Genomic DNA, 14,971 nt, shown 5'->3' with positions numbered 1-14,971 from the left:
GCCCTCTTCCAAGTTGCGGACTACTTTTTATTAACTCCCTTTAAAAAAAAGAAAAAATTTACTCATTTGACAGCACAAGCAGGGGGAGCGCCAGGCAGAGGGAGTGGGAGAAGCCAGCTCCCCGCCAAAAAGGGAATCTGATGCAGGGGGCTCTGCAGGGGGCTCGACCCCAAGACCCTGGGATCATGACCTGAGCCAAAGGCAGATGCAACTGACTGAGCCACCCCGGCACCCCATTAACTCACTTTAATTGTAAACTCTGTGGGAGTTTTTTCATAAGAGCACTAATCCACCCTCATGACCTAATCACCTCCCAAAAGCCCTACCTTCTAACACCTTCACATTGAGCATAAGGAGGGGATCCCTGGGTGGTGCAGCGGTTTGGTGCCTGCCTTTGGCCCAGGGCGCGATCCTGGAGACCCGGGATCGAGTCCCACTTCGGGCTCCCGGTGCATGGAGCCTGCTTCTCCCTCTGCCTCTCTCTCTGTGTGTGTGTGTGTGACTATCATAAATAAATAAAAATTTTAAAAAAACAAAAACAAAAACATTGAGCATAAGGATTCCACCATGAATTTTGAGAGGATACATTCAGATCAAATTTCTTACTTTTAGATTTTCTGAAAGTTCTTTTTTTTAACAATTTTTTTTTATTTTTTTATTTTAATTTTTTTTTTTTTAACAATTTTTTTAAAAAAAGATTTTTATTTATTCATGAGAGACACACAGAGAGAGAAGCAGAGACTCAGGCAGAGGGAGAAGCAGGCTCCAAGCAGGGAGCCTGATGTGGGACTAGATCCCAGGTCTCCAGGATCACACCCTGGGCTGAAGGCAGGCGCTAAATGGCTGAGCCACCCAGGCTGCCCTCTGAAAGTTTTTATGGAAGTTATTATTTCTTCCTTTAATGCTTGATAAAATTCACCAGTGGAGCATGGAAATTTTTAATAAGATTTCATTTTTTCTGCAAATATAGAGCTGTTTAGGTCTCTTTATTTTGAGGTGAGTTTTAGTTTGTGTCCACTTCATCTAAGTTGTAATAATGTCTCTGCTCTCTTATTGGTGATTTGTGTCTTCTGTCTTTACCTGATTATTCTGGCTGTTGGTCTATTTAAGTGATCATCTCAAAAACGTGCTGTTGGTTTCATTGATGTTTCTTGTCTATTTTATTGATATGTTTTTGTTTTATTATTTTCTTTTTTATGCTTGAATTGGGTTTAATTTGCATCCTTTCCATTTTCTCATGATGGGAGGTGAAGTATTTGACTTTTTTTCTTAATTTTATTGTGCACATTAAATGCTTATCTGAGAAAAAAGATATTCCATATGTTGTGTTTTTATTTTTATTGATTCAAAATACCTTTCTAATTTTTCTTTTGATTTCTCTTTTTAAAGATTTTATTTATTTGAGGAAGGGGGAGAGAGAGGCAGTGTGTGCATGCATGAGTTGGGGGAGGGGCAGAAGGAGGGGGACAAGCAGACTCCCCACTGAGCACAGAGCCTGATATGGGGCTCCATCCCAGGACTCCAAGGTTATGACCTGAGCTAAAGTCAAATACTTAACTGACTGAGGCACCCAGGTGCCCCTGGTTTCTTCTTTATTGGTTATTTAGAAGTATGACATTTAGCTTCCCTGTATTTGGGAAACAGAGAACTTTTCTGTTCTTGATTTGTAATGTAATTCCATTATGAGAGAATATATCTTGTATAGTTTGAATCTTTCTAAATTTTCTGAGGCTTGTTTTGCGGCTCAGAATAAAGTCTTACCTTGAAAAAAATTTCCGTGTATACTTGAAAAGAAGATGTAATCTTGTGTTGTCATGTGGTGTTGATTAGCTTGTTGGTTGATACCACTGTTCAGTCTTCTATATTCTTACTGATTTTCTTTTTTTTTAATTTTTATTTATTTATGATAGTCACAGAGAGAGAGAGAGAGAGAGAGAGAGAGAGAGAGGCAGAGACATAGGCAGAGGGAGAAGCAGGCTCCATGCACCAGGAGCCCGACTTGGGATTCGATCCCGGGTCTCCAGGATCGCGCCCTGGGCCAAAGGCAGGCGCTAAACTGCTGCGCCACCCAGGGATCCCTCTTACTGATTTTCTAACTGCTTATCCTATCAGTAATAGAAAGAATTGAATCTTTAATTTGGGATTTATTTCCTCTTTGAAAAGGTTTTAGTAGATTTTCATATATTTTGCGGTTACCTGAAAAGGTTCATAAACATTTAGGATTGTCTTCCTCCTCATGAACTAACTTCTTTGCTATATTAAGATGACTTCCTTTAACCCTGGTAATATTCTTTGATCTGAAATCGACTTTCTCTTACAATAATACAGCCACTCCTGCTTTCATTCAGTTAGTGTTCGCATGATATATATTTTTTCATGCTTTTATATTTCAAGTGGAGTTTGTTAGTTTGCAGGCATCATATAGTTGGACCTTGCTTTTATCCAATTTGATAATCTGTGCCTTTTTGTTGAGGTGTATAGACCATTTACATTTAAAGTGATTACTGATGTTGTAGAGTTTAAATCTGCCATTGTGTTGTTTTCTTTTGTCCCACCTGTTCTTTGTTTTTTCTTATTTTTCTGTCCTCTTTTGGATTAAGGATTTTTAAAAAACATTTTCAGTTCCCTTTTTTTGTCTCTTAGTCATACCTCTTTTTTTTTTTTTTTGTCATACCTCTTTATTTTGTTGTTTTAGTGGTTGCTTTAGTGTTTATTGGATAGTTACTTAATTTACCACAGTCTACTTTCAGGTAATATTATTTCACTTTATCTGTAATAAGAACCTTACCAGTAGTACACTTCCACTTTCCCTCCTCAGTCTTTGTGCTGTTGTCATACACTTTACTTATGTATGTTTTAAACCCCACAGTACATTGTTACTATCTTTCATTTAAACAGTCCATTGTCTTTCTTCATTGCCTGTGGGTTATATCCAGATTCCCATCTGGTATCATTTTCATTCTGGTAGAAGGACTTTAATATTTCTTGTCATGATGTGAACTGGTGATAGTATTTTATTGAATTATTTATTTATTACTTTATGTGTTTATAGAGAACACACAAGCAGGAGGAGCAGAGGAGGGAGAGAGTCTCAGACTCCTCACTGAGCTCAGAGCCTAGTGCAGGGCTTGATCTCAGGACTCTGAGATCACAATCTGAGGTGAAACCAAGAGTTGGTCGCTTAGCCAGCTGTGCTGCCCAGGTGCCCCTACTGGTGATAGTATTTTAAAGTGTTTGTATGTCTGAAAAATTATTTCCTCTTATTAAAAAGATATTTTCTTGAAACAATTATAGGATTGAATGTTTTTTCTTTCTGTACTTTAAAGGAGTTGTTCCACTCTGGCTTGCATTATTTCTGATGAGATATATCCTGTTATTTTAATCTTTGTTTCTTAGTGAGTAAGGCATCTTTTCTCCTCCTTTAGGTTGGGTAACTTTCAGGATTTTCTATTGATTGATTGATTTGATTTATTTATTCATGAGAGCCATAGAGAGAGAGAGAGAGAGAGGCAGAGACACAGGCAGAGGGAGAAGCAGGCTCCATGCAGGGAGTCCGACCTGGGACTCCATCCCGGGACTCCAGGACCACACCCTGGGCCAAAGGCAGGCGCTAAACCCACTGAGCCACTCAGGGATCTGCAGGATTTTCTTTTTATCATTCTTTTTCAGCAGGTTGATTATAAAGTATTTTGGTATAGCTTGTTTTCATGCTTCTTGTGTCTAGGTTTTGTTAATAAGCTTCTTGAATAGAATTTGGTAAATATTCAGCCTTTACTTTTTTGAATACTTTCTTCCTACACTTTCTCTCTCTCTTTGGGACTGTAATTACATGTATATTTGGCCATTTGAAGTTACAGCTTACCAATGTGGTATTCATAATTTTTCAGTCTTTATACTCTGTCTTGGGTAGTTTCTACTGGTGTATCTTTATGCTCACTTGTCTTTTCTTCTACAGGGTTCAGTTTGCTATCCACACATTGTGGGTTTTTTTTTTTTTTTAATCTCTATTTCTGTTTGGCTGTCTTTTATATTTTACACATCTCAGTTTACTGTGTTCAATGTTCATCATGTGAAATAGATACAAGAACTTTTAAACCTTCTAGGTCCATCTGTGTCAGTTTTGGGTCTGTTTGTCATTATGGGTCAAATTTTTCTGGTTCAGTGTTCCTAATTTTTGATTGAAGGAGAGATATAGTGAATTTTACTTTGAGTTCTGTATATTTTGTACTTACGTCACCATTTTTGAGCTTTGTTCTGGAAAGCAGATAAAATTACTTGGAAATGTATCCTTTTGAGTCTTGCTTTTTAAGCCTGTTAGATGGCATTTATCCTTTCTGTGTTTATAAAGCAACACAGTTATATGTTTTCTTATTTCCTTTTCTTTCTTTTACAAAAATAGCTTGTATAGGGATCCCTGGGTGGCGCAGCGGTTTGGCGCCTGCCTTTGGCCCAGGGCCCGATCCTGGAGACCTGGGATCGAATCCCACGTCGGGCTCCTGGTGCATGGAGCCTGCTTCTCCCTCTGCTTGTGTCTCTGCCTCTCTCACTCTCTCTCTCTGTGTGACTATCATAAATAAATAAAAATTTAAAAAATAGCTTGTATATGTCTTTTCATTCATTCTTCCTTAATGCACATCACAGTCTTTTTCCTTACAGTTCTGGCATTCTTACTCAGGCAGTAATTACTTCTGGCCTTACTACTGCATTAGTTTCTTATTTTTTGTTTGGTTTTTAGATTCTTTTCCATCTCTGATGCACTGTTCACACTACTGTCAGAATGATGCTAAAGAACAATTCTGATAATGTCACTGCAGTTATTTTTCAGTGGCAGTCATGTTTTAAAAATTATTCCTCTAGGGTGCCTAGATGGCTCAGTAGGTTAGGCATCTGACTCTTGGTTTTGGTTCATGTGGCGATCTCAGGGTTGTGGGATCAAGCCCCACACTGGGTTCCATACTCAGTGTAGAGTCAGCTTGGGATTCCCTGTCTCCTTTCTCTGACCCTCCCCCCACTCACATGCACATTCATATTCTCTATCTCTCTCTCTCAAATGAATAAATAAATAAAATCTTTAAAAAATTATCCTAATGGTAACAAAAATATCTGGAGTTTACATCTTCATACATTATATTATTTATACATTATAACTAGATATAAGTTAGCATATAGTTTTTTATAATACATCCACTGAGACACTCTAAAACAGAAATTTAAGAATATTTAAAAATTATAGTGTATTTTAAAAATAATTACTTAACATTTAATTATCTTTTTTTAATTTTTTTTAACATTTAATTATCTTATCGATAGAAGCTATATTTTTTTGATAGAAGCTGTATTAAATTTCAGTTAGTGTTATCTACTTTTTTTAAAAAATTTATTCATGAGAGACAGAGAGAGAGAGGCAGAGACACAGGCAGAGGGAGAAGCAGGCTCCTTGCAGGGACTCGATCCTGGGTCTCCAGGGTCACACCCTGGCCTGAAGGTGGCGCTAAACCACTGAGCCACCCGGGCTGCCGTTACCTACTTTTGATTACTTTGGGCTAACTTCTTTTTAGATATGAATGATATGCTCATCATTGGTTTTACCTTGTAATGTACCTGATGAAGAGTTTATATATTTGGTGTAAAAATATCAGCCCTGCTATTTTCTCGGTGTCCTTTATTATTATTATTTGTACTCACATTTTTAGTGTTATCTCAGATCTGCTGTTTCTTTAAGGTAATGTTTTTAAGCCTTATTAAAACTAGATAATAAAGTCGTTTATCTAACAAGGTTAGATGAGAGAACAAGTGAGTGAATTTCAGGATACTGACTGTGATGTAGGACTGATACAGGAATTGAAAGAGGGCAGCACTGTTAATCCATATACTGAATAGATGAAGCTTATTTTCTTGTTTAATTTTTAGATTAAAAATATGTGTGTATGTACATTTCCCTGTGGCATTCCTGGCCCCATCAGGAGGGACAATTCTGCCTGATCATTGAGCCCCCCTCATTATTCCATACTTCCATACGACTGAATATTTTATGTGTGTTGTATCCATTAGCTTTTGCTGTGTAACAGGCCATCCCAAAACTTGGTGCCTTAAAACAATTATATACTCAATTCACAATTCCTTTTGAGAATTTGTTGGATGGGCAGGGTTTTTTTTTTTTTTGGTCTGGCTTGGGTCAGATTATCTGAGGTAATCTGGGCTGGCCTCAAGTATCTGGTCAGCTGGAGGGATGGCTGAAGGCTAGATGTGTTAGGCAAGAATCTAAGATGATTCTCATACCTGTGTGGTTTTTTTTTTTTGTTTTTTTAGATTTTATTTATTCATGAGAGACAGGGGCAGAGACACAGGCAGAGGGAGAAGCAGGCTCCATGCAGGGAGCCCAATGTGGGGCTTGATCCCTGGACTCCGGGATCACGCCCTGAACTGAAGGCAGACACTCAACGGCTGAGCCACCCAGGGATCCCCCTGATACCTGTGTCTTTCTGTTATCTCTTTATCTGGCATGGGGGTGAGAACTGCGCTTTGCTTCTCACAATAGAATATGGCAAAAGCAAAGAGATTTACAGGTATAATTAAAGTCCTTAGTCAGATGACTTTAAGTCAACTCAAAGAAGGATTATCTTGAGTTGGCCTGATCTAGTCAGGCAAGCCCTTTAAAAGAGGACCTAGGGGGGCAGCCCTGGTGGCTCAGCGGTTTAGTGCTGCCTTCATCCCGGGGAGGGATTCTGGAGACCTGGGATCGAGTCCTGTGTCAGGCTCCCTGCATGGAGCCTGCTTCTTCCTCTGCCTGTGTCTCTGCCTCTCTCTCTCTCTGTCTCTCATGAATAGATAAATAAAATCTTTAAGAAACAAACAAACAAAAAAGGACCTGGGGGCACCAGGGTGGCTCAGACAGTTGAGTGTCTGCCTTTGGCTCAGGTCATGATCTCAGGGTCCTGAGATCAAGCCCTGTGTCAAGCTCCCAGCTCAGTGGGGAGTCTGCTTCTCCTCCCTCTTCTTCTCCCCCTACTCTTGCTCTCTCTGTCTGTATCCTTGTCTCAAATGAATATAAAAGAGGACCTGGAGGTTTGAGATGGAAGAATTGAGCAATTTTTGCTTACTTTGAAGAAGCAAGATGCATATTGTGAGGGCCACGTCACAATAACTGTAGGGACCTCTTTAGGAGTTGAGTTCAGGCCCCAGCTGACAGCCAGTAAGAAATTGACCTTAGGCCTATAGCCATAAGAAATTGTTTTCTGCCAGTAGCCATGTCAGCTTGGAAAAGAACCCTGAGCTCTAAAAAAGAAAGCAGCTTGGTTGACACTTTGATTTAAAACTTAATGAGCCCCCGACTGGAAGATCCAGCTAAACCATAAGTTCATACCCCTGGAAATTTGAGATGATAATAAATGTGTGTTGGGTGCCTGGGTGGCTCAGTCAGTTAAGCCTCTGCCTTCAGCTCAGGCCATGATCCCAAGTTCCTGGGATTGAGTTCAGCGTCAGGCTCTCTGCTTTTTGGGGAGTCTGCTTCTCCTCCTTCTGCCTGCCACTCCCCCCTGCTGGTGATCTCTCTGTCAAATAAATAAAATCTTGAAAAAATAATAAATATGTGTTGTTTTAAACCACTAACTTTGTGGTAATTTGTTACACAACAATATAGAATCAGTCTGCTGGATAGTCTAGGATAGCCTTATTAGAATTTTATACTTTTCAGAATGAAATAGAATCATATAATATGTTCCTTTTGAGATTGGTGTTTTTCACTCATCATAGTATTGGAATCTTTCCAACTTGTGTTTATCAACACTTTCTTTTATTGTTGAACTGGTATTCCATTTTATGAGTATACTGTTATAATCCATTCTTCCAGTAAGGAACATTTGAGTTGTTACTAGTTTGGGGCTATTACATATAAAGCCACTATGAAAATCTGCATACAGGTTTCGGTGTGAAAATATTTATCCTAAGATAAATATGTATGAATGGAATTACTGTGTTATATATATGTATGGCTCTGTGAGAAACTGCCACGCTTCTTTTTTTCCCCAAAGTGAGAGTACCATTTTTCATTCCTACTAGTGATGTTATGAGTTGCTGTGCTTTCTCAACAGCATTTGGTATTATCAATATTTTTTCTTTTATCTATTCTAATAGGTGCCCATTAATCACACAAGACTTAATTTGCTTTTTCCTAGTGGGTCATGATTTCCATATCTTTTTTTTATACATTTTTTAAAAGATTTTATTTATTCATGAGACAGAGAGAGAGAGAAAGAGAGGCAGAGACATAGGCAGAGAGAGAAGCGGGCTCCATGCTGGCAACGTGATGTGGGACTGGATCCCCAGTCTCCAGGATCATGCCCTGGACTGAAGGCGGTGCTAAACTGCTGAGCCACCCAGGCTGCCCGGTTTCCATATCTTTTCACGTATACTTATATTCTATTTCAGTATCTTTTGGTGTAATTTATGTTCAGGTGCTCTTTGAAGATTTTATTTAGGGATGCCTTGGTGGCTCAGCAGTTGGGCATCTGCCTTCAGCTCAGGGCATGATCCCAGTGTTCCAGGATTGAGTCCCACATCAGGCTCCCTGTGAGGAGGCTGCTTCTCCCTCTGCCTATGTCTCTGCCTTCTCTCTGTGTCTGTCATGAATAAATAAGTAAAATCTTTTAAAAAATAAGGATTTGATTTATTTGAGAGAGAGAACGAGAGAGCACAAAAAGGAGGAGTGGCAGAGGGAGAGGGAGAAGCAGCCTACTACATGGAAGGGAGAAGAGCCCCACATGGGGCTTGATCCCAGCACCTGGAGATCATGACCTGAGCCTAAAGACAGATGTTTAACCTTCTGAGCCACCTAGGCAGCTCTGTGTTCAGCCGTGTGCCCTTTTGTCCATTTTCTGATTGGATTGCTTTGTAACTATTGGATGTATAAAGTTGTTGAGATATAAACCGTTGGATATATGATTTGCAGATGTTTTTTCCAGCCTTTTTGTTTTCTTCAAAGTGTCTTTTACAGAGTAAGAGTTTTGAATCTTTTTGTTTGGTTGTTTATGAGAGAGACAGAGAGGCAGAGACACAGGCAGAGGGAGAAGCAGGTTCCATGTAGGGAAGCCCGAGGTGGGACTCGATCCCAGGACTCCAGGATCACGCCCTGAGCTAAAGGCAGGCGCTTAACTGCTGAGCCACCCGGGCGTCCCAAGAGTTTTGAATCTTGATGAAGTCTAATTTATTGATTAAAAATTTTTATTTTAGGGCTACCTGGCTGGCTCAGTTGGTGGAGTATGCGACTTTTAATCTCAAGGTCATGAGTTCAAGCCTCATGTTGGGTGGAGAAATTACTTAAAAATAAAATCTTTAAAAAAATTAAAATTTTATTTTATAGGTTTTTTTTTGTTATGTATAAGAACTGTTTGTCTAACTGTAGACAAAAATTTTCTCTTACATTCTAGAAGTTTTTTTTATTTTTTATTTTTTTTAGTTTTATTTTTTTTTAAAGGTTTATTTTTAAGTAATGGCTACATCCAGTGTGGAGCTTGAACTCTCACAACCCTGAGATCAAGAGTTGCATACTCCACTGACTGAGCCATTTGGGTGGCCCTAAAAGTTCTGTGTTTTCCATTTAGGTCTGTTATTCCTTTTGAGTTAACTTTTGAATTAGGTATAAAGTTCTATCACGGTTCATTTTTTGCCTTTTGGATGGCCACTTGTTAAATTACCATTTATTTGTGAAAACTGTCCTTTCTCTATTAACTTGCCTTTATAGCTCTGTCAAAAATCAGTTGGCCATATTTTGTAAAAGGTTTTGCTTTTGACTCTCTTCCATTTACCTGTATATCTGTTCCTCTGTCAGTACCATACTATTTTGATTAATGTTGTATGATAGGATATAAAATCAGGTGGTGTGATTCCTTCAGCTTTATTATATTTTTCAAAATAGTTTTAGCTGTTCTCATTTTTTTCGCCTTTCCATGTAGAATCATCTTACCTATATCTACAAATTCTTTTTTTGCTGAGATTTCCATAGTGAATACACTCAACCAGTAAATCAGTTTGGGGAGAATTGACATCTTGACAGTTTTGAGACTTCAATCTATGAATATGAATGATGTCTTTTTATTTATTTATCCTTGATATTTTCATCAGCATTTTATAGTTTTAGTGTATAGATTTTGTATGTTTTGTTAGGTCTACACCTCAGTATTTAATTTTTTGGGAGGCTATTATAAATTGTATTGTGATTTTAATTTTGGTTTCTAATTGTGGATTGCTTGCATATAACTGGTATTGATTTTTGTATATTAATCTATAGCTTGCTTAATTTGATAAACTCAGTTACTACTTCAAGGAGTTTTTCCTCTAAGTTTCTTGGGATTTTCTACACAGACCATCGTGTCATTTGTGAAAAGAGCTGGCTTTATATATTACTTCTGATCTGTGTGCCTTTTATTATCTTCTCTTGACTGATTTCACTGGCTGACATTTCAAGCTCTGTTGAATAGGAATGGTGAGAATAGATATCCTTACCTTCTTCTCAGTTTTTAAGGGAAAACATTCAGTTTTTCATTATTAGTATGACGTTAGCTATGAATATGTTGTGGATATTTTGTAGATATTTTGCTCTTTGTCAAGTTGAGCAAGTTCCCTTCTGTTCCTAGTCTATTGAAAGTATCATGAATGTGTGTCGAATTTTCTCAGTAATTTTTTGCATTAATAGAAATCATATATTTTTCTTCCTGTCTCATTGTTTTAGTTTACATTTCTCTGATAAGTGATGATGAATATATTTTTATGTGTTTATTGGCCATTTTTATCATCTTTCTATTTGAATGTCTATTGTTTAGCCCATTTAAAAAAGAATTTCTTTTTAACATTGATAAGCTTTCAGAAAAGTTGTAAAATACAGAACAAAACTTTTCCTGAACTACTTTAGATCCCCCATTGTGCGTACCTTTATTCCTGAGTGTCAGTATTTCATTGTGTATGGGATATTTGCCTCAGTGGAGGAATTAATATTGTTAAAATGTTCATGTTACTCAAGTAGTGTACAGATTCAATGCAATCCCTATCAAACTACCAATAGCATTTTTTTTTCATAAAACTAGAACAAGTAATATTAAAATTTGTATAGAGCCACAAAAGATCCTGAATAGCCAAAACAATCTTGAGAAAGAAAAGCAAAACTGGAAGTATCACAATTCCAGATTTCAAGGTCTATACTATAGAGCTGTAGTAATCAAAACAGTGTGGTCCTGGCACCAAAACAGATACATAGATAGTGGAACAGAGTAGAGAACCCAGAAATAAACCCATGATTAGATAGTTAATCTACAACAAAGGTTGCAAAAATATACAGTAGAGAGAAAAGACTGTCTTTTCAGCAAGTGGTGATGGAAAACTGGATGGCTACATGCAAAAGAGTGAAATTGGAGCACTTTTTAACACCATATACAAAAAATAAACTCAAAAAGGATTAAAGACCTAAATGTGAGACCTAAAACCATGAAAATCCTAAAAAAATGTCTCCTATGGCAAAATAAAGCAAAAACAAACTTATTGGTGTTACATCAAAATAGCTTATGGGACACCTGGGTGGCTCAGTGGTTTAGTGCCGCCTTCAGCCGAGGGGCTGATCCTGGAGACCCGGGATTCAATCCCTGGTCATGCTCCCTAGAGCGTGCTTCTCCCTCTGCCTGTGTCTCTCTCTCTCTCTCTCTCTCTCTCTCTCTCTATTTCTCATGAGTAAGTAAATAAAATCTTTAAAAACAAAAAGCAAAATAGAGAGCTGTTGCATAGTGAAGGAAACAGAAAAGCATCCTACTGAATGGGAGAATATATTTGCAAATGATATATGCAATAAGAGGTTAATATCCCAAATATATGAATAACTTGTATAACTTAACAAAAAAAAATCCAATGAAGAAATGGGTAGGGAACCTGAATAGATATTTTTTCAAAGAAGACAAACACATGGGAAACAGATACATGAAAAGATGCTTAACATCACTCATCATCGTCAGGGGCACCTGGGTGACTTAGTTAAGCATCTGCCTTTGGCTCAGGTTGTGATGGAACCTTGCGTCGGGCTCCCTGCTCAACGGGAAGTCTCTTTCTCCCTCTGCTGCTCCCCTTCCTTGTGTGCTCTCTCTCTCTCTCTTTATTATTTTTAAATAAATAAAATCTTTAAAAAAATACTATATGATTCAATAATTCCACTTTTGGGTATTTACCCAAAGAAAACAAAAACGGTAATTTGAAAAAAATATATATGCACCCCTGTGTTCATTGCAGCATTATTTACAATAGCCAAGATATTGAAGCAAACTTAAGTGTCCATCAGTAGATGAATGGATAAGGAAGATGTGTACACACACACACACACACACACACAAATATTATGCAGTCATAAAGAAGAGATAATGCCATTTGAGGTAACATGAATGGACTTACAGGGTATAAATGCTAAGTGAAATAAGGCAGACTGAGGAAGACAAATATGATATGAAATGAATAAGTCAGGGGATCCTTGGGTGGCTCAGCGGTTCAGCGCCTGCCTTTGGCCCAGGGTGTGATCCTGGAGTCCCGAGATCAAGTCCCGCATCAGGCTCCCAGCATGGAGCCTGCTTCTCCCTCTGCCTGTGTCTCTGCCTGTCTCTCTCTCTCTCTCTCTCTCTCTCTCTCTCTCTCTCTCTCACACACACACACACAAATAAATTAATTAATTAATTAATTAATTAATCTTAAAAAAAATGAACTGAATAAGTCAGAATAAAAAAGCACAGCATGAGGAACATTGTGATACTGTAATAGTGATGTGTGATGACGGATGGTAGGCGCACTTTTGAGCATAGCATAATACATAAACTTGTGAGATCACTATCTGTGTCACATTTTTTTTTTTAAGATTTATTTATTTATTCATTCATGAAAGACAGAAAGAGGCAGAGACACACAGGCAGAGGGAGAAGCAGGCTCCATGTAGGGAGCCCGATGTGGGACTCTGGGATCACACCCTGAGCTAAAGGCAGATGCTCAACTGCTGAGCCACCCAGGCGTCCCTATTGTGTCACATTGTATGTCGACTAGACACAGGAAATGTAACATTGTGTGTCAGCTAGACACAGGAAAAAGGATGTGTTGCTGCATGTCCACAATACATCCATCAAATTCAGAAAACTACAGTGAGATATTTTTATCATCTCATCCTCAGATTCCATTAAAGTTATGCTGATTGTCCCTGTAATGTCCTTTATGTCTGAAGGATCTAGTTCAGAATTATATGTTACCTGTAGTTGTCATAAGTGTTTGGTCTCCTTAATGTAGAACAGTTCTTTCATCTTTTTTTGACTTTCATGACCTTAACTCTTTTGAAGATTACAGACCAGTTATTTCATAGGATGTTGCTTAGTTTGGGTTTTCTTAGATTTTTTCATGATTAGATTCAGGTTATGTATCTTCATCAGGTCTATCAGAAAAGTAATGCTGTGTTCTTTTTTTTAATTTTTATTTATTTATGATAGTCACAGAGAGAGAGAGGCAGAGACATAGGCAGAGGGAGAAGCAGGCTCCATGCACCAGGAGCCCGACGTGGGACTCGATCCCGGGTGTCCAGGATCGCGCCCTGGGCCAAAGGCAGGCGCCAAACCGCTGCGCCACCCAGGGATCCCCTAATGCTGTGTTCTTAGTGCATCCTCTCAGATGGCTCTTGATTTCAACTTGTCCAACTACTCATATCCACTTTTACTGCTTAGTTAAGGTAGCATCTGCTAGTCTTAATCACTGTGAAACTCCCCTCTTTTCCCTGGGGAGCTCTAATATCCTATTCTCCTTCTAAATTTCAGTTTGTTTATATCTGTATAAAATCATGGTTTTCTGTTTTATTCAGTGGGTTATAATCTGTTATTACTTATTTAGCTGTTCCAAGTGTTACTAACTTGGCTGGTTAGGGATTTTGTTGATCTGGCTTCTGTGTCCCTTGACCTATTCTCATCATTCTTGGACAGCTATTATCAGAAAGGTGATGTAGGTACACTGTGTACTTTCCCTGCCTTAGCCCTTAATATTGGTCTTTTCTCCATTGAGTCCTGGTTCTTTTAGTATATAATGGTATTCAGAAGCCAAGATTTAGGTTCTAGATGTGCTTGCTGCTATTGGGGTGTTGCTGATACCAGTTCCTCCCAGTGAGAAGAGACTAAGGAAAATTTGGGCATATACATGTGTATACATACTTATACATATATGCACTTATATCTATATTTATGTCTGTCTTTATCTGAACATGTTAAAAACCAAGACTTTACACCAGTACCACAAATTCTAATCAAGCCCAGAGGGTTCATTCTAAAGAGTTCTCCTTGTCCATATTTGTAACTACCTTCTCCAACAGTAAGAAATCTAGCTATTTTTCCGGTTACTTAATATATTTACTTGTTTAGTCCTCCCATCCTCTTACATAATTTCCTACCCCATCACTGTTGATACCTTTCCCTGACAAAGATGTTCTCTTTATCCCTCTTGGACTCCCAACACCCTATATTTTATCGGTCCCCAAGGATGACTGCCTTACTGGCTTAAGGCTCTGATTGCCCACACCAGTACCCTCTCAAATAAATTACCCTCCTCACCCAGCTTGGCTTTGATACCCTGCCCCTTGTCATACTTGGTTGGGGCATTTTACCCTTCTTGAGCTCAGTCTCCAACACTATGCCACCCTTGTGCATGGAGACCTTCTTGGCCCCACTTGGGGTCTGATACCCTACTTTTGGTCACCAGGGCTCTTCTTCTCCCTCTAGTGTAAGAAAGATTAGTTTGGGGAAAAAATATGGCAGCTTTTCCCTTTTAAAAAAATACTTTGTCTTGGGGCACCTGGTCAGTTGGGTGTCCCAACTCTTTGAGCTCAGCTCGGAGTTTGCTTCAGCTTCTCTCTCTCTCTCTCCCTTCCACTCACTTTCTGTCTCTTAAATAAGTCCATTGTCTTTATTTAAAAAGTTGGTCTTTT

At 38.5% G+C, this 14,971-nt stretch overlaps 1 protein-coding gene and 1 non-coding gene across 2 annotated transcripts in view; both read left to right on the top strand.

Annotated features, from left to right (window-relative positions):
- Positions 1 to 14,971, top strand: part of ASXL1 (ASXL transcriptional regulator 1) — an 80,410-nt gene that overhangs the window by 37,607 nt on the left and 27,832 nt on the right. The window lies entirely within an intron of this gene.
- On the top strand, positions 9,233 to 9,305 carry TRNAK-UUU (transfer RNA lysine (anticodon UUU)). Its single transcript has one exon. It is a non-coding gene; the product is annotated as a tRNA-Lys (tRNA).

Source organism: Nyctereutes procyonoides, unplaced genomic scaffold (assembly GCF_905146905.1).
Source record: "Nyctereutes procyonoides isolate TBG_1078 unplaced genomic scaffold, NYPRO_anot_genome, whole genome shotgun sequence".
Lineage (NCBI taxonomy): Eukaryota > Metazoa > Chordata > Mammalia > Carnivora > Canidae > Nyctereutes > Nyctereutes procyonoides.
This window is presented reverse-complemented; position numbering and strand designations above follow the sequence as displayed.